General features: G+C 37.1%; 1 long non-coding RNA gene across 1 annotated transcript; it reads left to right on the top strand.

The window, feature by feature from the left end:
* The first annotated feature begins 887 nt into the window (after nucleotides 1–887).
* LOC106955692 (uncharacterized) lies at nucleotides 888–26787 on the top strand. Its single transcript, XR_001426635.1, has 3 exons — nucleotides 888–904; nucleotides 4338–4339; nucleotides 26724–26787. It is a non-coding gene; the product is annotated as an uncharacterized LOC106955692 (long non-coding RNA).
* The last annotated feature ends 343 nt before the right edge of the window (nucleotides 26788–27130 follow it).

The raw sequence follows: 27130 nt of genomic DNA, 5'->3' as shown, positions 1-27130 counted from the left end.
TATATATATATATATATATATATATATATATATATATATATATATTTTTTTTTTTTTTTTTTTATATATATTTTGGCTCAGACTGTTTAGATATTCTTATGTAAATTTTTTAAAATGAGTTTGAATAATATGATAACTTTCTCCTGAGTTTTGAAAGTAATTTGCCCAATTTGCATTTCTGATATTTCAATAAATTGAGATATCAAAAAGTTGTATTTTTGATCATTTGGTAACTATACTCAATGCACACAGAAATTTAATAAGCATTTATTCTTTTGCATTATAACTATAGCTCACAGCTAATGAAAATATAAAATTGAGCCACTTCAAAATTGATAATATTTGAGAGCAATAAAGACATTTTTTTTTTTAAATATTAAGGTCCGTGCACTAAAAAAAAAAAAAAGCACCGTTAATGCTATGCAGGACAACCACCATACATGTCCCACCTTGCTACGTATCAGGGCAGGAAATAACTATGGAATCTGTTTGACATCATTCTACGGTATACAAGTAAGCTCTGAATATTACATCACTGCCCCTTATCTCCCTTTTATTGGTCATTGCTTGAACCTGGACCACCTGCCCTGATGTCACTAATAAAATATCCAGAGACGACTCAGCCGACTCACGTCTCATCAGTCAGAGAAGAACACAAAGTTTTTGAAACTCTTACTGTACGCAACTCAATTTCTCCCGATGGCCTTTTAATTTGACTCAGGTGCGTAGAAGCCGGGTCCGTATCTAACAGTCAGAGGACTGATCCTAACGGAAATGGATTTGTGGAACCCTGCTGTAGGGAACAGGTCTTAAACTGTTGGGCTATTTGCTCAAGCACTCTGTTCACAAAGCGGTAAATGACTGAATATTTGCAAAAACACAATAAAGTTTATTCATTTGCAAAGTAAATATCTTATCATTGAAGCGAATCAAATTGAATATAGGCTAAAAAGGATTTGCAAATCACTGTGTCCTGTTTTCATTTATGTTTTGCACAAAGTCTCTACTTTATGTGATTTGTCTAGGTGGGTTTGAATAGTCATTCGCCATTATAGGAAAAAAAAAATCAAATATTCTTTTTAAAACTGCTTTTGAGTTTCCACAGCTTATTTTTTTTATTTTTTATTATTAAACTTTCTTGCTGATCTGCAACATTTAACTATGAAAAAAAAAAAAACTGGCAAAAATAAAAAAACAATTGTTACAGCACCACATTTCAATATTTCGTTTTCACGTCTGTTGAGATGCATTTGTACTACAAACCAACACAATTTTTTTTTTAACAAATTCTCCACATTTGCAGACATTTATCTTTTATTTCTCATGTTTTTTTTTTTTTGTTTTTTTTTTTGTTTTTACTTTTGGATTAGGTTTTATATACATAACAGCATACACATTTTTTTGTTTGCGCGACTATTTCGCAAACACTCCAAGTGAACTGGGCACAAACTTTCTCAGTCTAATGAACTTCTATTCCCCTTTAGAAGTCCATCTCATTTCTGCCTGCTCCTTATAAAGCTCTGCAGTGTCCTCCATTGCTGTTAGACTAATCAACCTTATCAGTTGTTGGAGCCTCGAGCACTACCCAATTACAACCTCACTGGATCTGAAGACACTGATGAGTGTGAGGGTATTACTGTCCAATCTCATACCCGGCAGTGACACTCAGCATCAGGCTCAGTGACTTGCCATCCTAATCCTGCTCGGCGAATCACTGCGAGATGCAGATGGATTTGATTCCGATTGTCTTCGTTTGTTTTTTTCATGTTGCTGCTGATGTATGGAGCCGGCTGCTCTCGGCCGGCCTCTCGCTGCTGATTAAGAATGATCCTCCGGCAGGCTACACCAAAACTAAATTAATCATATCAGAAATAGGCTATGTGTCAACTTTGCACTGATAAGTGCTGAACTGGATTAGGGTCGTCGCACTGTGTTGGATGAGGAGGGGAAAAATAGTGCAAGGTAAGACGGGTCTTTTCTGCTGACACAACTGAGACTGTGCAATATTCCACCTATATTGTATATTCCTTTTTGAGAATTAATCATTCTTCTGGGTTTACAAACAAACTGTAATTTAATAAGACATATTTACTGAAGAGCAAACCTTCAAAAGTTATGTACAAATTGGAATGTCTTTTTGAACTGGTTCTTGGCAACCGATTCGCAACCGGAGCAGTCAGGAAAATGTGTTTTTCTCTCTCTTTTTTTTTTTTTGCACATAAACAACCCCCAAAAGGAGAGCGAGGGCAAGAAAGTTGTTTTCATCTTGTAGTAAACAAAACATTCCCCTGCGGGGTGAAATCTCCTCGAACATCTGGCTCCATTATAGACCCCTGTCCAGTCTGCACTCGCTGTAGAAGCTAATTAGAAGAGAGAGCAGATGAGGGGGAAAAGAGCGAGGGCAGCGAGAAGACGACCCAAGATAGAGCTGCAGTTGTTTTTTGGGCCAGCAATTCACGACCTAATTTTTCCTCCCTTTTAATTCACTTATATCTTACGGGCGTCTTGTAAGCTACAGGGCAAAACATGTGAAAAATGAAAGCACAGGTTTCCCACTATTCTTGGTCTTTGATCTTTTCGATATTTATTATGTAGTTCTGGCAATAACCCTCAAATATGATTTTTTGTTTTTTTCCCTTATTTTGCTGCTGTTAACATTGCTTAACCAAAATGAGGGCCTTCCGTTCACTGACAGATTGTGGGAAGAAAAACATGATCATGAATATTTTTGGACAGGTCTGAAATCACGATCATCAGCGTTGCTGCAAGTTTCAGAAACTAAAATGAATTCTGTCTTAAGCTATTGTGATTATGATGCATATTTGGAACACACAAAGGATAACGTCAAAGCCCTTTGCTGCAAACTAGTGTTTGGAACCCCGTCATGCCCAATTCTGATGTTTGGCAGACTAAGTACTTATGCACCATGTTCAATTGATCAATTTTTTTGTAAAATCTGAAATGTTTTTAATTGCAAATCAGAGAGCAGAATTCATATTTCCACTCGCCAAAGCTGATATTTAGTGAATCAGCTGCTAAATTTTTTTTTTTTTTTCCCAAAAATAACCCGGATTTTTTTTTTTTTTTTTTTTTTTTTTTTTTTTTTGCGGGGGGGCAGAGGGGGAGTTGCTTTGGATCTCTCCCATTGATTCCATTTTTAATGTGACTGAATCATAAACACCCATTTTAACTGAGGTACCCGAGACCTATAGCGCTTTAGATGTTAATCTGGCTTTTTCTTTTACCTCCTGGATGAGTTGTAAAAGTTCTTTAACAGTACTTTTTTTCAGATAATGACTCTCACTGGGGTCCTAAAGTCTTACAAATGACTAATAATTGGCAGTGACTTGTGGAATTGTGGTTAATTACAGTTTAATATCCTAGATACTGCTGTTTCAGATTGAGCCCGGTTTGTTTGAATACCTTAATGAATAAAATCATTGTTGGAAATATGCTATTTGTATTTATTCAAGAAGTCATCTCTGTCTGATAAATAGAATTATTTAATGTTCCAAAACATTTAGGATTGACAAATAGGCAAAAACAATTTTTTTATTTTTTTTTTTTTTAGGAGGCACATACATACTTGACTGCACCCTGTAATTAAATTCACTTCCATATTGGCTTGAAGGGCGGCATGGGTGTATCTTTAAGATTTTTCTTTTCTTAAGAAATGCAAACAATGACATTTTTAATGGTTTTATTGTCAACACTTTCGCTGACACCATTGTGAATGAAGTAATCATATTCATTTTCTGCTGCAGTAAATTTGCATGAAGCAGTGTTTTTGAGAGTTTGCAAGACTGATTCAGTCATTAACTATTTCAAGAGTGATAATGTCTAGTTTACAATTTTCACTTTGTGAATGTAAACATAAATTTATAATGGAATTTTTATCATCTGATAAGCAGAAAATTGACTAAGGGTTCTCATGCAGTCTGAAACATTCTGCTCTACATTTCAAGGTTTAACATATATATAGAAAAAGGAAAATAGAATATGGTTGTAATATTTGTACTTATTTGTATTATCAGACTTTAATACCAACAACGTAATCAAAAGGCTGTGTTCATCCACACATTTATACATCCGCTCTTCCATCCGCAACAGTCTATAATTTTTTACACTTTCAAAAAAGGGCAAATAAAAGTCTCTGGACATTCAAGTTTGGCAAAGTGGAGAATTTTGTGAAAAATATGCATTAATCCATATATTTAAAAAAACATTATGTCAGCAAATATTTCCATCAGCGTCGCTGACATATCATCCTTGACATGTCAAGTTCTGATAAAAAGACAGTGTGGTGAGACTGTGCAGGTGAAATGTTATCACTGAAGGAGTCTGTTTTGATTCCCTCTGCGATGGAGAAGAGTCTCTCCACTGAGCATGAAGTAATTGGCAGACTAATGACCCCTTAGCAATGCACTGGCATTAGGAAATTTCCTAACAAGCACCTCCAACAGAGAGAGCCGCGTCCCATTTCTATTTTGGACATACCTGTTCGGCACATCATTGCACATACTTCTTGAACTAATCGAAGGTGCAAGGAAACTACGTTTTCTTAAACAATGCTCTGTTATATGTTCAAGTAGAGTTGCAATTAACGTTTGCTCTAAATTTCCATTTCTTTCAGTTTTAAGTGATTTTCTCACAGTTGGAAAGAGATAACAAGCCATGCATCTGTCCTTGTATCACCTCAGCTTTTAAAAGCATTAACATTGTTTTAGAAAGGGTAATTTTACTTGGATCAGACCACGGCAGTTTAATATGCAAAAATGAAGGCTCCGTACACAAGTTATTGCAAAGTCACACATGCCAACCATAATTTGCACAAGTAAAAGAATATAATCTTCTGTGTGCCACACTTGGATTTGCTGCAAGTGTTTCACACTTCGTCTTAAAACTCAGACAACCAGAAGAACTGCATCAGCCAGCAGATCTTGACTCAGGACTCTATTCCTGGCTAAATTAGCTTACAGCCAGAGTGCTTCTCTCATTGTAGCTGCAGTAACTGATCTTGTCTGCAATCTTCCAACAAGAATCTATAAAGTTAAGTGTCAAAAAAGGTTGAGATAGTTTTTTTTTTTTTTTGACATCTCAGCAGCAAAGCATAACACCAGGTTCAATCAATGTGGGTTGCTGGGTATGCAGACAATCCCGCTTTCCAATCTTGACTTATATCACAGGTGCAGTTTCTCTATTACTAAGTGCGGTCGCCACATTGTCCATGCTAAGAAATACTACAGTTGGGAAGTCATGCTTCGAGTCTCACTTACAGACTGTTGTCTTTCTGAAAGTCAAACTCAATCCAGAAGATAATGAAACACAGATTCATTTAATCATGAAAACGCCAACAGATGGAAAGTTTACAGGAAACAAGTGCTGCACAGGCAGTCTCCAGTATAAGGAGACAACGCTTTTTGTGTCTGAATTAAAGGTTTAAAGTGCCTTTTCTGTAAATACCATTTGAAATATTCAACGTGAGTTGAAAAATATTAATGACCACAGTAAATGATTGCAGCATGGTGTTTTTAAAATCATAAATCATCATAATACTTTTAAATCACTGTAGGTTTTGCATTTTATTTCAAACTACTCCCGTGCTTGTTTATCTTTATATAAAAGTAAATGTAATTTTACGCATAAGCTCAGAATTTTATTTCAGACTATCTTGCCTCTGGCAACAATATATTTTCAAATATATATATATATATATATATATTTTTAAGAAAGACTATTTTGATTAAAATAACCTTTTACTTTCATTTGAATAGCATTTTTCAGAGAAATATTTTGACTTTAGCCTTGGTGCTGAGCAACTACAGAGATTAGTTGTTTTTTTTTACTCTTTTGGAGCCTAAAGGTGTTGTATGTGGACTTGAAGTTGATGAACTGTTACATTTTAAATTCACAGATTTTTTTTTTTTTTTTTTTTTTTTTTCCCAGATTGAAACTCCCTCCAAAATAATAATAATAAAAAAAAACCCTTGAGCTCAAAGAAACTCACGTCACATGGTTGTCGTAAGGGGAAATGGAGGACACTCTGCGGAAGATCAGCATTTCAACCATCTTTGATTATACGGAGCTCTATACCTCAAACCGAGCATGAGCAATATAATCCTATGGCTACAGGGGTTTACTTTCTCTGTGTGACAGACTGCATGTTTCTGTATGTGTGTGTGATGCAGCTATAACCTACCAATGATATGGCAATGTACATCAGCACACTGATATAAATTGCTCTTCCTCCCTTCCTTTAAACATCTAAGATGCGAAGCCTGCTGGCTCACCGCTGCGGCTTTCCAACACTTGCAGGAATTGAGTCGGCATCAACAAAATGTGTTACTCTACTCTCCTGCTTTTCCTGGAAAGACACGGGGAAATGCAAACCGTTAAAAAAAAAAAGACAAAAAAAACAACAACACCTCAAGTAGAAAAATAAGATTATAATAGGTCCAGCTTTCAAATTCCTCCTCATAAGGATGTCGCTTACGTTGACCAAATGAATGTGTGAACAATCACATAGAAATCGTAATTACACCACATTGAAAATAAAAGTATGCAAAGCTAGGTAAGATTTAGTACAAACATTTTTACTCGAGGAAAGAACGACTCTCCTGTGCGGCCCCGTCTTTTAAATCGACGTACCTGAAACGTGTCAACTCGTCGATCCCGCTATGTGCGTTCAGACCGGTCTCACTGCATGCACAGTAAACGGACATAAGCGTCGCTTCTTGGCTGCACGGTCAAGTCGGTGGCTCAAATAACGTCATGAAGAAGGAAAGAAACAGGGAGAAGATACACAAATATTTTACTGCTGGAGTTAAAAGATGGAGTGAAACATCATTACACATGAGCCACTGAAGCAAGACTGAACTGCTTTGAACGAATGAACACCAACGTACAGTTCTGAATAGAAAAGCAGTAAAAACATGCGAATGATCATTTGTTCACCTTGTTACATTACAAACTGAAAGTCTGCTAAACTAAAACAATATGATACTTAATGTGAAGAAGTTCTGCAGGGTTTCTGATTTTATAGTTTCCTTGGTAAAAGCCATCTCTTTTTTTTTTTTTTTCTAATTTTGGGAGGTTTACGTCAAATACAAGGTCAAAAGAGCACAAAAATCAGTGTTATTCTACCAGCACTCTAAAGCACGAGGACTCAGCTATGCTGACTTAACTGACAAAATGACAGAGACAGATCTGTCCAGTGGGCGGGAAACTCTCTTTCAAATGTGGCCTTTGACTGAATCACTAGGTGTCAATGCGCCGCAGCCAAAAAAAAAAAAAAAAACACAGCTTGGCTGCTCTGTTTCAATGTTGGAAACATTTCTGGCAAAGATAAGAGAAAACCGTTTCTTCCTAAAGCTCAGATTGCTGACACATGCACTTCGATACCTGAATGTTACACACGGAGTATGCAGGTGAGCGAATCGACAAACCCGCCTCTTCACACAGGTCCAGATTCACGCACCGTGGGATTATGACAGTTATTAGAAGCAGAGTTTTCTCTGGGACTCAGATTTTGATTTAAAAAAAAAAAAAAAAAAAAAAACCTTGATTGTTGATTGGAACCATTAGCCTGAAATAGGATCGAGACATCTTAGGTAAGAACTGCTCAGGTTCTGAACCAACAGCAAAAAACACTGCATTTGAAATGAAGGAAAGTAATCTAGCTGAATTTATTTCTATTTAAATTTATGCAAATACTTTTTTTTTTTGCCCCCAGGCTTTAATCCCAAATATTTAAAGGCAAAGAGAAAAAAAAAAAACTTTTTTTCCCCCTAAAACTTTATTTGCTGATGCCACCATTAAGTTGAAATTATCTGCTCAAACTGAAGCAAGGAATTAATATGTAACACAATTTCTAACTGTGATTTTTGGAAGCAGTCATTAACCAACCCACTCAGGTGAAAACACTCTTAAAGCTTTTATTACATGCAATATTTATAAAGGAGTCAGCCGACTAGTAGCACATTTCCAGAAGAGGACCCAGAGAAACCCGTGAAGTGAGAATTCAAAGGCGTCGATTTGCATGTCAGGATAAAATGACAAAAAGCTTACTGGGTGAAAATAAATTTGTTTTTGTGAAGCGAAGCAAAAATTTAGCTTTGCACATCTGGCAAATAAGACAACAAAAAGATCATTTCTAGCATTTTATGAAAGTTGAAATTCTACTTTTATCTGTATCTGTTTCGGAACAAAAGTAATTAAAATGGGTCATTCAAAACTTGTGCAACCCTAACACCTGCTTTTTTTTATTTTTTTATTTTTTAAAGAGATTAATGTGAGACTTGATGTATTCTCGAGGCCAAAATTCAACAATCAGCAGGCCATTGCCTTCTTGACAGATAAGAACATTACTATGAACTCTGCAAATCCAAATAATTTAGACCACAAAACCATAAAGGCTATAAGATAATAAAACATCTTCAAGCATCTGCTTGCTCAGTTCTTTTTAATTATGTGAGGTGCCAGAAATGGTGGGAGGTCAAATAAAGGTCTGCAAGACTTTTCATGCAGAGCAGAGCTGAGATGTACTGGAGTGCCAACAACCTTCAGAAAAAAAAAAAAAAAACACCCCAGACTCTGGAGTTTTCCTGTGAAGCAACACCTGCACAAATAAGACCTACATGGGAGTGATTTGAAGCTTTTCCTGCATTCCCCTCTTAAAATGTATTTTTCAGAAAGTTCCAGAAACAGATGGGTTTACATTTTAGTATACAGATTTTTTTCTTCTTATGATTTTAACATAAGAAAAAAAATTCATTCTTTTTTCCCTGAAAAAAGAAAACAGTCAGTTCCTGGGACATTCATTAAGCTATTTGTGAAGATAAATACATGGCATTTGTATGACAAAGTCAAGACCTCAAATTTGCCACATGGTTCCTACACTACAAGCAAATATTATACTTTTATAGGTTTTTATAGAGTTTTAGTCCATTTTTGTTCAAATTTGTAAGAGTCACTACAACAGGAGTCTTTGTCCTACAAAAGTTGTAAAAACCAAAGAATCCATTGATGGATAGATAGATGGTCGGCATTGGACCATGGATGGATAGATGGATGGATAAATAAATCTCAAAAAGCGATAAACAATACATTTCAATAGAGACAGCCTGTAAAAAGTCACCAAAAATAAGCTGAAAATCTTTTAGAAGATATTTAATCTGTATGCGCTGCACAATTTTTTTTTTAATATTTCATATGATGAGTTGGTGAAATGCTACAGTAGGAAAGGAAGACATGATGCAACAAGTTGGAGTCTGAAGTTTGTTGACCTGAAATCAAAAGTGACTTTGGAGAAAAAAAAAAAAAAAAAAGACATGTTTGCATCACAGAAAAAGCATAGATTTCAATTTTATGACATATATTTTTTTTTAATTCTTTGGTATTAAATGTAGAACATGATTAGAGTGCTAACGCACAGCAGTTTTCTAAACGAAAGTAGGGCAGAATATGTGATTTCATTGGGATACTTTGATCTGTTATTACGAAACATGACAAGGTTCGACAAGCGCTCGCTTTGCTATGTCATAGCATTACAATAACATTTCATAATCTTCCTGATCTTCCAGCTTTGAGGCTGTGTGCTCTCTAGAAAAACTCAGTGGGTTACAGTGACTAGCCTTCACCGTCCTATCCAAAAGTGGAAACAACATGTCATGGACTGGCTTAATTTGAGCCAGATGAATCCTCCCTCTGTGAGAGGTATGCAAAAGGTCGTGAACTATGGCTGTTCATTCTGGTTTCTTTCTCCACATTCAATAACTGGTTGGGTTTCCTTAAGACTTTCTACCAGTTGGCACTAAATGAGATAAGATTTTGACTGTACTGCTTAATACTTTGGATTGATTGAAAATTTGTTATTGTGGGTCCAAATAGCTAAGGACTGGAGTGATTTGGATTTGAGATTAATTTGTGCTAAATGAGTTAAATAATGCCATGATGTGCTTGAAGAAAACATTTGTTTTGACTTGACGCGATATTTTTTTGGAATCATTTGGCCGGAATCCTGGGTTTGATTATAAACCAAGTGTTGCAAAAGCACATAATCCTTATTAAGTTACATTAATAAGGGTGAAAAGTGGACTCCTCTGTCAGTTCTATATCCATTCATATCTTTGCCAAGTACAGCTTAATGGCCCTCATGTATGCTCGTAGCCACATACTGTACTTCAGTCTGCTTCTTGCGTTGCAGCCTGGATTAATCCCACATCCTAACCTTTTCCCTCTCTGCTGAGGAGAGAGCAATTTGCCGGATTCTGTCGCCACCGTGGGTGGCTCTCTACCCGATGACATCTCCTGCTGTGTGCCCTGCATTGGAGGCCAGATCGCTCCCCGAGGGGTGATCAAGATGCCAGAAAAAAAGCTCACTAACACCTGCCATGGAGAGCATTGTGCTGATTAAGGAAGAACTTTGACTCTCGGCCGGCGAGAGCAGAAGGAGAGGGGGAGTGTTGTTCAGGGAAGACGACTGAGGGACGGAGGAAGCTCGCCGGCACTTTACAGTGAGGTCAGGGGCAACTGTCTTGTTATGCTGAAATGATGGGAAAAGTCACGACTTTCTGTTGTTTCATTCAAGCGTTTCTTTCTGCTTTAAAAAAAAAAAAAAAAAAAAGAAAAATAAATTCTGTCAGTCGACGTAGATGAGGACTGGACGCAGTATGCATGAGCCTGCTCTTGTTCACACTCTGTAAATTGGTCCGTAATCCCAGCGAGAACACGCTTCTGCTGCTTGTACATTCAGACAGCGTCTTTTATGTGCTTTCGAGGGGGTCTCCTCTGGATGATATAGTTAATGAGCCCTTTAGGAAGCCCCTGTCATCATTATAAGGCCCCATGGGAATAAGCCGCCGCTCAGCCCCGCCTTTTCTGTTGAGTCGGACAGTGGGGATAAAACCACTGACGGTGCAGACTGAACACCTCTTGCTTTTTTTTTTTTTTGGAGGGGGGGATGATCCTGTCAGCAGAGACCAAAGAGTGCCACTGGATACTGGCATCTACTACAATTTAAATTACAACATTGGTTCAAGGCTTTCCAATTTACTTGGCTTCAGTTTTCCCCTCAACATTCATTCGTTTTACTCAGGTTGCATGCAGATGAATATATGTCTTTCTTAAGCACTTATCAGTGGTTTTGCTAATGCAAAATAATTGAATTTGTTTGATTCTTTGAACACATTTGAACGCGAAAACTAGTTAACGCAATTTAAAAAGACCATGGATTGAAAGTGAAAAACTTGCTGCACTTCAAAGACCATTTTGTAACCTCCCGCACTCTCCTGCTGGTAATTAACCCCTTCCTCGACTGATTTTTAACAATAGCAATTCCCCCTTTCTTTCACAGGATTACAATTACATCCTAATCACTGTTTGCTGCCATTTTCTGTGTTTGTGTAAGCTTCTAATCACTGTGTTCTGCTTTTCTTTTGCAGGGCTGCACGCTGGGTTTCATTAAGGCAAAGCACTCCCCTCCACCTCGAACCACTGAACAAAACGCACTCCAGGACGCCACCGGGAGATTGCAAGCAAGAACCGTTGATTGTAACTCATTAAGCTGAGGCAATTAAGTTCGGTGAGATAAGTTTAGCAAGATTCGGTGACATCTTTTCTTCTTTTTTCTCTCACATTACTGTCGTAAAATACACCATTTAAAATCACAATTAGCTGTAATTACACTTTCGGTGCAGAGTGCTACGGCCTTCCCTATGAAAACTTTGCACAGTCAGCTCACAGACTTGGAGTCAAGTCCTGTTTGTTATTATTCAGCTATTGAAAGTGCAAAATGGTTTTGGTGGATGGCCAAACACACAATTACGGTTGAAGTCAGGGACAAGTGTCACATCGAACCCAAAGACCCACACTGATTTGGAAGGAAGTCAAGATGCACGTAAAATCAGGCAAAGAGTTGTAAAGGATTTCTGGTGGATGGCATGATGACTTTGAGCGTTCTTGCATACCTATCTGTTGCTTCCAACATTGAACATACATGTTGTACACGTATATTCTCAAACAATTGAGTTTATACAATCTCCTGGATTCAGCCAACCCACAATGCATTTCAGATCAAAGACAGTTAAGTGTTTGTAATTCTACTCAGAGCATCTATGAGTGATCCTCTGTGTTAGATGAGCTTCACTCAATTGACACTCTTCCTCAAATGACTAAAGTTAAGCCTAATAGAAAGCTTTGCCTCACCTTGTACATACGAGGACCAGCAACAGAAAAAAGGATTAGACTTACTAAGAGCTGGCACTTCACAAACACTAATCTACATACTGTTACTGGAAGCTTCGTGACTATAAAAGGTTTCAAAAATCCCGAACAGTGTTTGTCCCATCAGGATTGACAAATATATGTGCAGTATGTAAAGTGGTTTTGAGACATCGTTGATGCTAAAAATGGTGGAAATTGCTCTGTTTGCGTTTTGAAAAGTAGAATAAAGGTATGATAAAGGTACATATTCATGTACTCTGCTTTAGGGTGCATTAATCCAGACTTCCAGACAGTTCAGATTTCATTAGAAAGAAATCTGAGCAGAATTTTGCATAGAAAGTATTCATATTTAGTCTGTCCAACCATTTCTGGTTTTACTGGTCATCCAAATTGCTGTAATACAAAAGTTTTAATGGAACATTCTCATGTTTGTAGTAATTAGGAATTTTCTTCTTTAGATGTAGACCTCACAAACCTAACTTATACCAGTCAAAACCACACTAAGAAAGTGAACAAATCTTAAATAAACCTTCATGTTACAGAAGAAGAGAGAGAATAACCAGACTCTCCTCATCTGATCGTTTCTCTGGTCCCAAAGTGGTTCTTGACTGTTGTTGCCACCAAATGTATTTTGACCAAATTTTGTGTGATCAGTTGCTGCAGTTACTGTCGACCAAAAGTAAATAAAAAAACACATATTTTCTCGACAAAAAACAAACAAAACAAAACAAACAAAAAAAAAAAACAACAACCTTGAAAACATTATAATATATTTATTGTTTTGGGAGGAAGGACACATTTGGCATCAGGCTATAATGACTTAAAAATGACATTGTAATTCCTTTTTACGTGACTGACCATCTGACTTTCTTCCACTCTTAAAGCAATTGGGGCAGTTAAAAAAAGTTTCTAAACCACTTAGTTATATACATAAATGACCAATGCGTGAAATGAAACAAAGTCTTTTTAAATTAGACTCGGCTGTGATTGCGGAGCAAAGTGGAATGCATTTTATACCTCAGTAGTTTGAATTCTGCAGTTCTGGGCCACGGTCAGGGGGAGGTTGCGGGGCGAACATAATTACAAAAGCTAGTCAAGCCTAACAAAACAGCGCTTAGAGCCTGTACGACTAATGCTACTGAGTGACCCTTTTTTTGTCACTCCCATAATTCATGGCCTACCACAAATGGGCAGGAATTAGTTTATTGTAAACAACAGGGATAGCTATAGGAGGGCAAAAACAGTGACGGGGACAAAGGCATTGTGCCTTAAATGAGAATGAGAACAGTTTTTAATATGCTGCATTCTCTGTTTAAGTAAGCCTTGAGCATAAAACAGTCGTCCATTGAAAAGGGAAAAAAGAACTACGTTGGGAGAGAAGAGGCACAGTGCAGCCATACTCCTAACGGAGATAATATACCATTTTAATAAATGCTGCTCCTTGTGGGAATGACTCCTGCTAAGGTGACATTCAACTTGAATAACTGCCACAACTTAAGTGATCTGTTTAATCCATGGCGTGCAGTTGTGATTGGCAAAGGTGATATTGGATGGATGTAATTTAGATCGTCTAATCCATTTACCGGCCTGATTTCCAAGATTAGAAAAGTGTTAAGGACTCCAGGAGGAATACCTATACCAGCTGGATAGGTGAGGCTTATGACCATATCAACATGCAGACGCTGACATGGGCTTGTTCAACCACACACTCGTACTCAACACAAAAACTTTAGCAAGAGCCAACAGATTTCAAATTGCAATATGATACAACACTGCAGAAAACCTCACTACATTATTGAATTGAAGTATTAATGACTATCTTGGGCACATACCATCTGTCACTCGGAATCAATCTGTCACAGCCGCCCTATTACAGAGTATAAATGAACAGGAGCCAGAGAGAAGGAAGTGGAGGAATGCATAGTCCCTGCCTGACAGGCTTATCACTGCTTCAGATTAGATTGAGTATATAATGCCTGCCACCCTGTTCTAGCATCCACTCAAAGTTATTGTGAGATTTAAACAGATGAACTCAAAACGGGAATGGAGACGCCTTCGTTTGTCCCTGAGTGTAACATCAGATGCACTGACAAATCTCAGTTAACCCGAACCACAAAAAAAAAAAAAAATAAAAATAAAAAAAGTGGACATGCTGGACGCCTACTCAAAGTAAACATCCAATCAGATTTGAATTCTATTGAAGGTTACTCAAATAAAACAAAGTTTTTTTACTTGATAAAAAAAAGCGCTATCTGATTCAACCTAATTCAACTCGACCTAAAAAAAAAGACTTAATATCTTAATGTCTGTGCAGTTCATGTTTGTAGTAAAAAGAAATGCTGTATAGGTTTTAGTTACAAGTTGTTGTGTCTAAATAATTGTCTCTCTCTTTAAGATAAAGCTTATGAATAAGCATTCCTCTGGTTACCTGCTAACGGTGCAAATGTAACTGTTTTTCTTTGTGTAATTTTGACTGAAGGATGTACGTCATTATCACCCCGGTAACACTTTATTTGAAGGGGGTTAAATAAGACTGTCATGACACTGTCATAAACATGACATAACACCTGTCATGAACATGAATAAGCCTTCATGAATATTTATGACTGTTGTCATAAAGCGTCATTCGGTAAATCATGACACTTTTAATACAAAAGTTGACATTATTCAAAATGTCTTTGTTATGACAACTTGACATTAACCAATAAATAATTACTGTTTAAACTTTACCTTTAATAACATAAAGTTACCTAATTTTTAAAGTGCAATCAGTAATATTTTTATAACAAATTTATATCAGTAATGATTTCCTGGTTAATGTCAAGTTGTCATAACAAAGACATTTTGAATAATGTCAACTTTGTATTTAAAGTGTCATAATTTACCGAATGACGCTTTATGACAACAGTCATAAATATTCATGAAGGCATATTCATGTTCATGACAGGTGTTATGTCATGTTTATGACAGTGTCATGACAGTCTTATTCACCCCCCTTCAAATAAAGTGTTACCATCACCCCTTATAAGTGGAATATGATGTATGAATGGATGGGTGGGTGGATGGAAAGAGGTAAACTACAGGAAAAAAATACTATCCTTGATTTAGTAAATATGATTTACGTAGCAACAATTTAAGAAGGTCATCAATTATAGTGTGTCCTTCTCAACACTAGTTTTGTTAGCTTTTTGAAACCCATGCCCACAGTATACAAACTGGAATAATATAGGAATAAGATAATGTGTCAACGTGTTTACAATAAAAACTATTTTGTGCATATCAGTTAAGAACAATTTTAGGCAAAAGACGCTTATTTCCCAGGAGAAGTATAACCTTGCAAGCTCTAGGCTAGTAGCTAGTTAATTTGTGTTAAGATAGCGCACATAAACAAGCTACTTTATGGATGAATAAGCCTATGCCTACAAATGTTTAACTTCGTGTTTAACATGAAGGATATTCAAAGTAGATCATTTAAGCAGTAAAGTGATGTAGAGAGTTGGCAAATTTAAGCACTTTGAATTGCCTTGTTGCTGAAAATGTGCTATATAAATAAAATTACCTTAAGACAAGGACAGAGACCCGATGGTTGGATGACTGAAGCTTGGCAGTATAATTAGCAACCTTCACTTGTCCTGAGTTTACAAAGGCTTTATATTACTTTCTAATTTTTTTGTACACATTTATATTTGATTTTCTTTCTGCTCATAACTTCTTATGAGCGAGATTTTATTATTATTATTATTATTATTATTATTACGTAATAGCCTCTTTCATTACAATTAAATCAAATTAGTTTTATTTCAACATTTACATCAAAGTGACAAAATTCCAAAGTTAATATATGTACTATATACGATACAAAAACAAAGCAAATACCGTTAAGTTTACCAAGCACTTGCGGTGTGGTTTTGGGCTTCTCGCAGAACAGAGAAAATAATCAGAAACCATAAAAGGCAGACAGTAAAACACTCATTTTGATCAATAAGACACTCCCCAAGCATCGGTTCGCTCACAGAGCTAACTGTTGAAAAATAAAAATGCCTTTCAGCTTATGAATCATACCAACATTTGTCTCGCCATTTCATTTCTGACTTCTGTATATTTTTTCCCCCCCGTTTTAGTATAATCATACTTTTCTCACTATTCATTTAGATTTACAACAGCTAAACCCGTTTTCTTTACTTCCTCTTTTGGGCCTAAAAATCTCCATGGGTGAGGCCGTTGACGTCTGACCACATTTGTTACCTAAATGTTACAAATAACTGTAATTTACTATGCCACAGCACTGACCTTATTAGGCTGGATACAATGGCACTGCCACATTTTTGGACTTCCTTTGGGCCAACGTCGAGCCTTTGATGATATATAATGCCACTTGGCAGGCAAGTTAATTATAAGCTGGCCCCCAACCCTCATCATCGGAGGAGCCCAACATGTGAGAGCAACGCACAGTGGTTCTGTGTGTGTGTGCGTGTGCGTGTGTGTCTGCAGCGTAGGCAAAGCACTGTTATCCAAACTGTCAGAGTCACTTTCAAAAGACTTGGTGAGACACAATCAGTGTTCACTTCTTTTATGCACACACATTTAAAAGAAGAGTACGTGCTGTACACACTGCTGCAGATGCTACCACGCAATTGCTGTGAAAAGGCAAATGGTGACAGGATGCCACATATAGTACACCACCTCACTGGCAGAATGTGCCTCTGCAAGACATTACATGAAATGTCCACATATACACTGTACTCTATTATAATAACTTGATTACTCTGCCACACTGACCCAATCTGTAAAATTGTCATACACGTCTTCTTCACCTATATTTGAGACCACAGATTTACAGACAATGTTAAAAAAAGAAAAAAAAAAAAAAAAAAAAAATCATCTTTTGTTCCACTGTCTGGCATTTTATCATTCAAAACCTTCTTATTTTCAGGTGACGGAATTTTTTATTATATTTACCGTTTCAAATGCAAAAGCTTGCTTGCATCAAAATGACTTAACCTTTCAGCAATTTGGAAACAATCTGGTAATTATTCCATGGCTTTGTAAACTTTTTGCTGACCTGGAAATTTACAGTGATTCTGAATTCATGAGTGGATTTCCCTTTATTTATTTGCAGGTTGAAATAAAAATAACTTTCACAGAGGAAACAAGTTTTGAGCGTGATTAAAATAAAGGAGGAAAGTACATGATTAGATTGCAAGTCTGGGGAGTGTGATACAGAAGTAGGATTCATCCTATGAAGTGCTTTTAGTATAACACTTATTTTTAAACAGTTTTCACATGTTGTGTTTGATGCAAACCCCTCAAAACAAGAGAAAGTTTGGAAACTGACCTGTATTATCATGACAAGTTTGAAGGATGAGTCATTAGGGAGAACGTATTACCATTTTTTTTTTTCTACATTGCTTTGGTGCAATTTTCTGATCAAACAAAAATGATCATAACTGTCAGTTCCAGCTCCACATTTATTCCTTTGTGCCCATCATAGCAGCAGTTTCTCATCCGTTCCAGCAACTTGCAAATCATTTAGGGCCTGCATCAATTGCTTCCATATAATTATCTGCTGGTTAAAACATTACCATTTGCTTATATCACGCCAGTCAAAATGAACTATACTAACAAATACTGAATAGTCATTCATCCTAAAACTAATAGTCCCCATTTCATTGATTGTCATTATGAACAAAAATATAGAACCAGTTCTCAAAGTCTGTCAACTGTACCCATTCCATTACCATTATTTTTTCTGAAAATGTCTCCCAGATTAAATAATTTCTTCCAGCTTTCACTGACTTCGATTGCAGTCATGCATACCTTTACCCAAAGGGTTTTCATTGGGTTTGTTCTAAACAAGTCTTCACTTTGCTTTTGCTTAAAGCTGTGAACGGATCAGCATTGCAAAGAGAATCTGCAATTCTGATCCGTCTTAACAGACGTCCTTTAACGTCTGTTTTGATGCAAGCAAGCTTTTGCATTTGAAACGGTAAATATAATAAAAATGATTATTGGAAATAACGTAGGCAATTCCATCACCTGAAAATAAGAAGGTTTTGAATGATTTAATGCCAGACAGTGGAACAAAAGATTATCTTTTTTTTTTTTAAACATTGTCTGTAAATCTGTGGTCTGTGCATCATGTTTTAACAGAATGCATCAAATCAACCAGTGTCAGTCCACTTTGACTTTGAAGAATATTTGGTTCATAGCCACTGTTCATTTTCTGCCAACATAGCTAGAAATAATTATATAATTGCATTGATTAGATGAAGTTACGTATTTTGGAAAAAGCTAGTGGAAATAAAACAAATGTTTAAAAAAAAACCCACAAAGCAGATTTTCAATGTAAAAACAACAATTTGATCAAGTAAACTAACTGGAGTGTCTAGTTGGTTTAAGTCACTCCCTTATGTTTATGTTGCCCTAGCCAACTTCAATTTAAAGCTAACACTGTGTTTATGTCCCCAGAATTACAACTAATCTCCCTATCAAACAGACAAGATTTACAGCAGCTTACAGCAAGAGAATCCAGTTTGGCTGTGCCTGTAACAACCCGAGCCATCTCCCTCTCGTCTTCCATCAATCTGACAGTCGACATCGCTTCAATAAACCTGGCCCCGTCTAGACTCACTCTTGCAGATTTAATTCAAACAGCTGTTCAATCCTTACTCTAGACGCCCAGAGCTCTTCCGCTGAGGAATAGGAAGCAGGGATGGGGAGGGCGGTTTAAGCTGTGGGGTGGAGGGGGGTCGTGCATTTATATATATGGGGAATGCTTCTGGAAGCATTGGGAGAAAGTGACCTCAAGGGATATAAGGCTCTCAACCTCTAGTTAGTGACACATTTAGTACTGTTTTGTTTTTCTGTGGCCTGAACAGCTGTTGCATGTGTTTTATGGACAACCAAAAGACGAAGGGAAGTCAGAGAAAGTGTTGTGGGAGAATGGAAATTTGAGTTTGCAACACAGGATAAAAATGTGTTACCAATTACCTCAATTGGTCAACATTACAAAAGTTGTCAACAGCAGTTTGAATCAAGTAGCCATTAAGACATTACAAATGCAGCGCAATCTCAGGATTCATCACAGTGAACAAGCAGAAAATATGGAAAATTTAAAACCTTTTAAGTGAATCGAACATTGTGACAGCATTGGTAGAAACGAAAACGTATCGCAGTGCTACAATGCACTAAGAGCAGTTATAACCAAATGTGTTACTCTTCAAAGCTGAACTTTTGACAGAAATAGACGATGGATCATCAGAAACTCTCTTAAAAACATTAGTGTTGACTTGACATTGCTCAAGATGAACCTGTTCTATAATCATTTTTTGACAAGTTTCCAAGTCTTCAACTTTGCTGCTTTTTTCAACCAAGTCTGGTTTTGTACCATTTTATTGGTATAAAATGATCCCAAAGAAGGACAATGCTCTCCCTCTAGAGTGAGATAAATACAACCAATCTCCATACTGACAAATTTTGTTAAACATACCAATATTCTAAGCCATTGATGTATCACCTAGTTAAATATTTAAACACAGTTCTCTAAATTGCTGTGAATATGTTGTTGCCCAATATAAACATTTAAAAATATTTTCCTTTCTTAAAGTTTTTTTTAAACACATCAGACTACTTTTTTTTTTGCCTATCCTCTCTTGACAACTCTGAAAGTCGCCCCTGTGGTCTCAGCATCCCCTGATTGGGAATTTCTGCTGTGTCAGTTCATCACTGAGTAAAGGCTCCATGTGGGCATGTGTGTGTTGTGCCTCATCTACCATCTTGCCTCAGCGATGACCATGCTCTGCAGTGGGTGGCAGGCGTGTTTTGTGTGCGACCGTGCGAGTGTGTCCTCCTCATTCCAACAGGCAGGGCCCGGGGCTCACGAAGCAGATTGCCTGGCTGCTAAAGAGGTGCGAGGCCTGTGGTGCTCCCCCACCCACCTAGCGGAGCTCCACAGATGCCCAGGTACAGTAGGCGCTCTTGTGTGCATAAGCCTATTGCCAGTAGATGCGATGGGTGGAAGGAGAAGTGACAAGCATGGCCTCATGCTGCTCTCCAAGCTGTCCTGCAGTTCTGCTCCCTTTGCCTCTTTCTTTCGTTTCCTCCTTTCTCACTGTCACTTTAATACACTGTTGGTCTGTCTTCACCCAAAACTAGACTGAAGCATTTGTTGTGGAGGGTAGAGAAGAGCCAGGCATATCGGAGATTGTAAAAATCAAGAGAGAGAAGTCTTGTTTCAAAATCCTGCCGAAAGCTCCCACTTTTGTATGGCAGTAAGCAGACGTTTGGATGCCGAATGTCAGAAGGTACATATAGAGAGGATATTTTAAAGGACAAAGGGTCATGGAAGGAGTTTATTAATGTGTTAGGTTACTACCATGACGTTTCAGTTTTGACTTTTCCCATGTTAAAGTATTCTGAAAATTAATTCTGGTTTTATTTAGTGTTTTTAGTTATCCTTCTTAGCATAAGATAACTAACCCTGTGCTCCCATAAAAGTACTTGGCTACAGAGTTAAATCTTTTGGACAAGAATTTTAGGTCAGAAATATCACTAAATTAATTCATATGTGGTCACAATATATCCTTATATGATGACAAGGGATCAAGAGTTTGAAATATGTTTGGTTTGTTTGCTGGTGTTTTTTTTTTTTTTTCTTCAGCAGTCTTTTCTTACTAACCACGTATGTAACAGGACATTTTTATTTTGCTTTGTGATTGAACTGAGCCAAAACCCTGAAAAAGCTAAATATAAAACGCAAGCCGTTGTGTTCTTTGGTAATGCTGGAAAATACATATTTTTTAAAGCCTTGTAATAAATCCTTCTTTCATTTCAGTTACACAATCTCGCAATGAAAACGTAGCAACTTCTTTTTACTGGTGAGTGAGCATTGCAGATTTATAAGTGTCTCTTCCCATCCTCCTCACTGCTGGTATAGGGAGGTCAATGGGTCCTTGTCCAGTCTTGTTTGTTACAGGTTCAGCTATTTTAAACTTTCTGATTGTGTAAGATTGCCACATAAGCCTTCTGCCACCCTGAAAATAAGTTTTTTTTTTTTTTTTTTTTTTTTTCTGTAGTGGAATATTGGCCAACTCCTTTTTCATTGTTTGCATAATAGTTTTCACTTTGGCACATTGCAAGGTTCGGAGCATGAACATTGCATGATCTTAATCTCGTAGCTCTCTTTTATGTTGCTATCTCTAAACTTGAACATAGGGTAGCTCAGTGGACACTCAGAGGCTGCAAGGATTTGGCTTTTGTAATAGAAAAAAAGCACAAAAAAAAAAGTAACAAAGGGAAATGCATCACAAGAAGGTCTTATGCTGACTGCAAGTTTAACCCTCTCTATGTCCAGTTTGATGGAGAGTCAATAAATAAAGTGGAGAGTGAGAACACTAATGGAACACTTCATTTGCTCAATGAGATAATTGAATCTAACTAAAAAAAAAAAAAAAAGTGTGATCCATATCAACCTTGTCACTGTTGAAAAGAGGGAACGGTACAAAATGATGTTGTCCTCTTCAAATGGACACGTGAGGATGGGTAGTTGCCCAATTCAGGAAACACGTTCAGTATGGGTATAATGATGGAACAAAATAGACAGCTAAGCTAAAATGGTCTCGGACAAGTATACAAAAGGATGCGCACACACACGCTGTATGGAAATGCCCGGCACACTTTGCATCCTCTTGACCTCTCTGGAGGCACTTAAAAGGCTTGAAGACAATCTCCCCCGCCTACTTTCTGTACCTCCTATCCCCCCCCCCTCTCTCCTGCTTCCCATTCTCTCCTCCTCCCACCTTCTGTCCTATCTTTGGCCTCTGTCCAGACAACCAATCATATTGATGGCTTTGTTTTCAACTCTCTCAACCTCTTTTCCTCTACCAACACATAATTTCCTCCTTCAGAGAGGGTAACATCCAGGAATCAGAGGCTGACGAGCCTAAAGAGATGTTCTGGGAGATGGCCAGAACTGCTACGTCAAACTGAAACCAACTTTACACTGACACTTATACGGGAAGGGTAAACTACGATTAGATGGTGCTGCTTTTTACATTGCAAATACATATACTACAAATACTGAGTGTGAATTATATATTTTTAGCTTTTGACAAATGATAGGCATTAGCCAGGCAGCAGAAAAGTCTGGCTGTGGTATATTTTTTTTTGCATTGCAGGTGGAAAGTTACATGAGAAGCAATAAAACATTTGAGATAGCTTTAATGGAAATGCCTTATGTAAAGAGAAAAATAAGTTCAACATTTTTGACCCTTTAGTGAGAATGTAATTATTTTTAAACTGCTCTACAGCTTTAAAAACCAAAATGAATTCAAGTGGTAAATTAATTAAATACTTGCTTGTTTCGACAAGGACTTTATATGAATGTGTTGAATACACTTAGGTAACACTTAATTGTGTAAATGTAAAAGTATATTTACTTTAAACTGATGCTCTGGACCCATCTTGTCTGTGTGTGGTATGTTGTTTCTCATTGGAAATCAAAGTTGGTTGTGAAATGTATAAACAATGATTTGACCCACATGCCATCAATATCATGTACTGGGTGTTAATTTAATTTGCAGTATCTTCCTCATTAGAAGAGCATTTGAAACATTTTGGTCAATCAGAAAGCATTTTAAATTAAACTCTGGTGCCTTGTTCCAGTGTGAAAATCGTGAAACTTTCCTTTCCTAAGCCAAAATTCTCAGCTAACAACGCAGAAGAATTTACACATTACAAGCCTTTTTCATTTGTTTCTGATGCTTTACATAAAGCTTTTCTCCACACCATTTAAGTCTGCTAATGTAGCCAGTTGATAGTTGTCATCGTTAAGGATATTGTACTTCTTTCTTATTGTGTGGTTATCCGCCCACATGTGCAACATTTCTGTTCTTTTTCATCTTGTGGATGTATTTTTGCACAGTAGACAGACCGTAATCCCTCCTTCTAGTGTAGTTGTCTCAGTTTCAGATGCTACAACAGCAAATGCTCCTGAAAAAATATCTTACAATTCTGAAGAACGCCTAAATACTCTCAAATGTGCTCCATTAGGCCTGCGTGCATATTAGTGCTATACATATGCACTGCATAAAACATAAACCATGAAAGACAGTCTATTGACTATTAATGGAAAGATATATATTTTGCTGTGATTGCAAGCATACTCTTCAATTGGGGCAATAAAAGGAGAAATTATAAAATAAACCCATTTCTCTGATAGAGGTTCATTTGGGATTAACACTTCCTTTATGAGGGCGAATATGCAAATGGAACACTAATGAACTTAAAGTATTCTCTTTGTGAGAACTGATTAACCAAGGGGCTCCTCTGCTGCACATTTACATTTTTCTCAAGTCAAGTCAGGGTTCTCCAGTTACAAATTACAGCGCTTTTCCAGGCCAATTACATTAAACAAGTGCACCATTATCCAGTCCTGAACATCTCACATGTATATTTGCCCCCTTCATTTTCTCAAGAGTGCTTCAAGCCAAGAGCTTCTCCTGAGAATGGGGGACAAGAGGAAACAGGGGAAGTCAGGGGAGAGAGGCTGGCAGGAAACCGATTCAGAAGAGGAAGTGGAGCAGACAGAAAAGCCCAACTGAGGTGAAATACAGATGTACTCAAAATAAAAAAAATGATTTTGGTGAAATAAGTATATTTACACATAAATAAGTTTTATCAAGTTAGGGTAAAGCAGAGTTTCTGCACATGTCAGTTTTTTTTATTTTTTTTGTTTTTTTTAGAAAGTCGCCTTCAAAGTTGATGAGCATGGCCTCTTCTCCACTGTGGAGTCTTTCTCTAGCTAAAGTCTGGTTTGGTTCTAGCCAATGTGTATTCATTAGCAGTGTGTTCCTCACTATTGTGGTGAGAAACATTACTTTTACTTGGCAACTTAAACACACAGGAACTGTGGTCGATGCTCTGATTATGTCATTATCAGCAACTGAGCAGCTCTGTCATTGCAGATGCAATAAATGTGTTCTTGAGGTGACACTAAATGTAAAATTGTATGTCAGCATATATTTTAATGCTCAACATATACTCAAAACATTTAGCTAGTCTGTAAAGATAAGTTGACTATATGAGTCGAGTAATATTATTTGCGTTGGTATTTGGTTGTGTAATTTAAAATGTTTGCTTACAGTCACGATGCAGTGATCAACAAATCTTACCGAATAAATTTGTTAATAAATTTGTTAAGAAATTTGTCTTGTCAATGTTCGTTGCCAAAAACTTTAGGTCAGACGTGGGCTTACAAGCAATTGCTTATTGCTCATCTAACCAGATTAGGCTTCTTAAAAAGAGCCTTGCAGATTTCATGCCTTGTGATTTTTTTTTCAGGGCTTTTGGAAAATGACCTAAGACAATACTTTACTTTCTGCAATATTTCACCTGTTTCTTGGAGGACATTTTTCCAAAAATCTGTAAGCAACCAGAAATGAGTAGAATTGCAAACATGCCCTTTGGAAGGACTCTTCTTAGCCTCATATTTTTCAATATTACTGTTAAATGTTATGGTCTGAGACTATTTGAATGAGCAAGGCCAGTCACATTGAATTGAAGTGTTACCACTTGATGTGCCAACAGTCACCAATTCTGCCTATTTCTGTTCCCTGAGGAACAATAAGGTAGCGTGACAGCACCGTGGCCTCCCCACAGAATAGCCTGTAGGATTAGATTGCTTTTTGTTCTCTGCTCATGCATGAGGCAAGCAAAGGGCATGAATTGCATATTATTTCCAGAATCCCATAGGATACAGTCTGAGGTGAGAAGCCTCATTCTATACTTCCATCTAAAACAATGTACCTAAACTGACATGAGGAATTGCTGGAATTTAAGAATAGGAACAACGCCCTCTTTTTTGCAAAACAATAATAAAGCAAAAATCCAATATCACAACAAAGAGAACTCCTATTGGAGTGACAAATGTTCAGAGGCCATCTCCAGCTAGCTTTCCAACTGTTCTATTCATTACCTTTCCCTCTCTCACTTATTCTACTCAGCTGCAGCCACCGTTTCCTCTCCTCTTGGCATGAAATAGACACTCCGGGAAGTACATTTTGTGCCGGCTCTCTTCCTGCTGCTACAGCTGATTTCACAAATGATGGTGAAATGGCCAGGAGAGTGAAGGGGTAAATGGAAAAAGATGGCTGTTGCATGCTACAACTGTATTCCCCGCGTTCTCCTTTGTCATAGATAACAGGGGATGATTAGAAACAGCAGATGGGAGGGCAAACATTAACCTCCACTAGGGCCATGGTAAATTTAGTTTGAAGACTCCCACTGCATGAACTCAATTCGAAGGTCACAAAATACTCGAGCACATTTCCCTGAATTTCATCTTGTTTGATGTAAAGCTGTTTGGCGCAACATTACTGTCAGGAAATAATAGGACTGCTATTTCAGATGGGTATTTTATCTTTTTTGGGTGCATGTTGTTTTGTAAGAACATTGCCTTTTCCATGTAATCTGTTTGCAGGATCATATTTTCCCAGCAGCTTTAGTTCAGGCTTACATGTTATTGAAAGAAGATGAGCTAATTTTTCAATGACATTCCACACATGTCCTTGTCAACTCTTAGTGTCTGTTCATTTTCCACACTTGCATATTGGTGAAGGTGTAACATAATAAAATAACTTGGCCAGGTCATCTATTTTAAGTCTGAGACCTTGAAAGATCTGTCCAAAATTTAGGCTTTTTAAGATGTAACCTGTCAGTCAGTAATGGTAGTTCATGAATAACTGAATGTTCATGTGTAATGGCCAACCACTAGATCCCACTTCAGAAACCAGACTGGTCCAGCTTGGGTAGGAGAGTGGTCAAGGTGGTTAAGGTTTGTACCTTCACGAAAATCAGGTCAATTTTTAACCATGTGTGCAAAATCAGGCCCTGGTGGTATCTCTTATCAAGACATCAAGTGTTCACAGCATTGGCTTCAACTTTTATTCTCATTAAATTATTTGAAAAACATCGTCCATGCAAAATTTTGGTGAAAAAAAAAAAGTGTATAAAATGCACCACTGCTTTTGGTATTATCGTGGACGTTTTGCTGAAAAGCAATCTTTTAATATATATTTACATGTATTTATGATTAAGCAAATGGGTTAAAGAAGCCTGTGTTACAACATCTTTGGGAAAAATGTGGACTGGACTTAAAAGTGAAGCTCAATATTTCTATATGTGCTTTGGACTAAATCCTGTAAGGAAGTTCAGTGCTTGAATTGTACATGACATCCAAAAATCTGTGACAAATTGCCTTTAAATGTAACACTAAGCATATTTCCACTAGCACAGTAGACGCTATCTCTCCCCGAGGACCTTCACACTCACATGAATGCATGCTCATCTTTATTGTTGAGACTGATGATTTTCTTCTTGACAATGCCCTTTGATTCTGTTTGGAGTTAAGGGCATTGTAGTGGGCAATTGTGGCATTTAGATAGATAGATAGATAGATAGATAGATAGATAGATAGATAGATAGATAGATAGATAGATAGATAGATAGATAGATAGATAAATCTTTATTGTCATTGTCACAAGAACAACGAAATTTAAAAAGTGCCGTTCACTTTCATGTCTCCAACTTTTTAACAGAAACATCCATTTCATATTAGCTGCTTGGTCCCCATTTTTCTGTTTTAACCTCTACTGATGCCTGTATCTCCCTTTTAGTTTTAGTCTATGTTCCTGGGCTGTAGTTTTATATTGGTTGTGCATTCGCATTTCCCTTTTTATTGATGTACGCACAAAAAAAAAAAAAAAAAAAAAAAATCCTCGTTTGATATAACACCTGCGTCTGATTTGCTTGTCTTGGCAGGAAAGAAATTGATCAATCATATTAGAGTGCGGTATGCCCGAGTAACATTCTTTTGATGAAACAACAAACAAGTAGCTGAAGCTACAAAGAC

The sequence above is a fragment of the Poecilia latipinna genome, unplaced genomic scaffold (genome assembly GCF_001443285.1).
Source record: "Poecilia latipinna isolate Pla-1442-1.1 unplaced genomic scaffold, P_latipinna-1.0 Scaffold760, whole genome shotgun sequence".
Classification (NCBI taxonomy): Eukaryota; Metazoa; Chordata; class Actinopteri; order Cyprinodontiformes; family Poeciliidae; genus Poecilia; species Poecilia latipinna.
The sequence above is the reverse complement of the archived record's forward strand: the minus strand, read 5'-3'. Positions and strand labels throughout refer to the sequence as shown.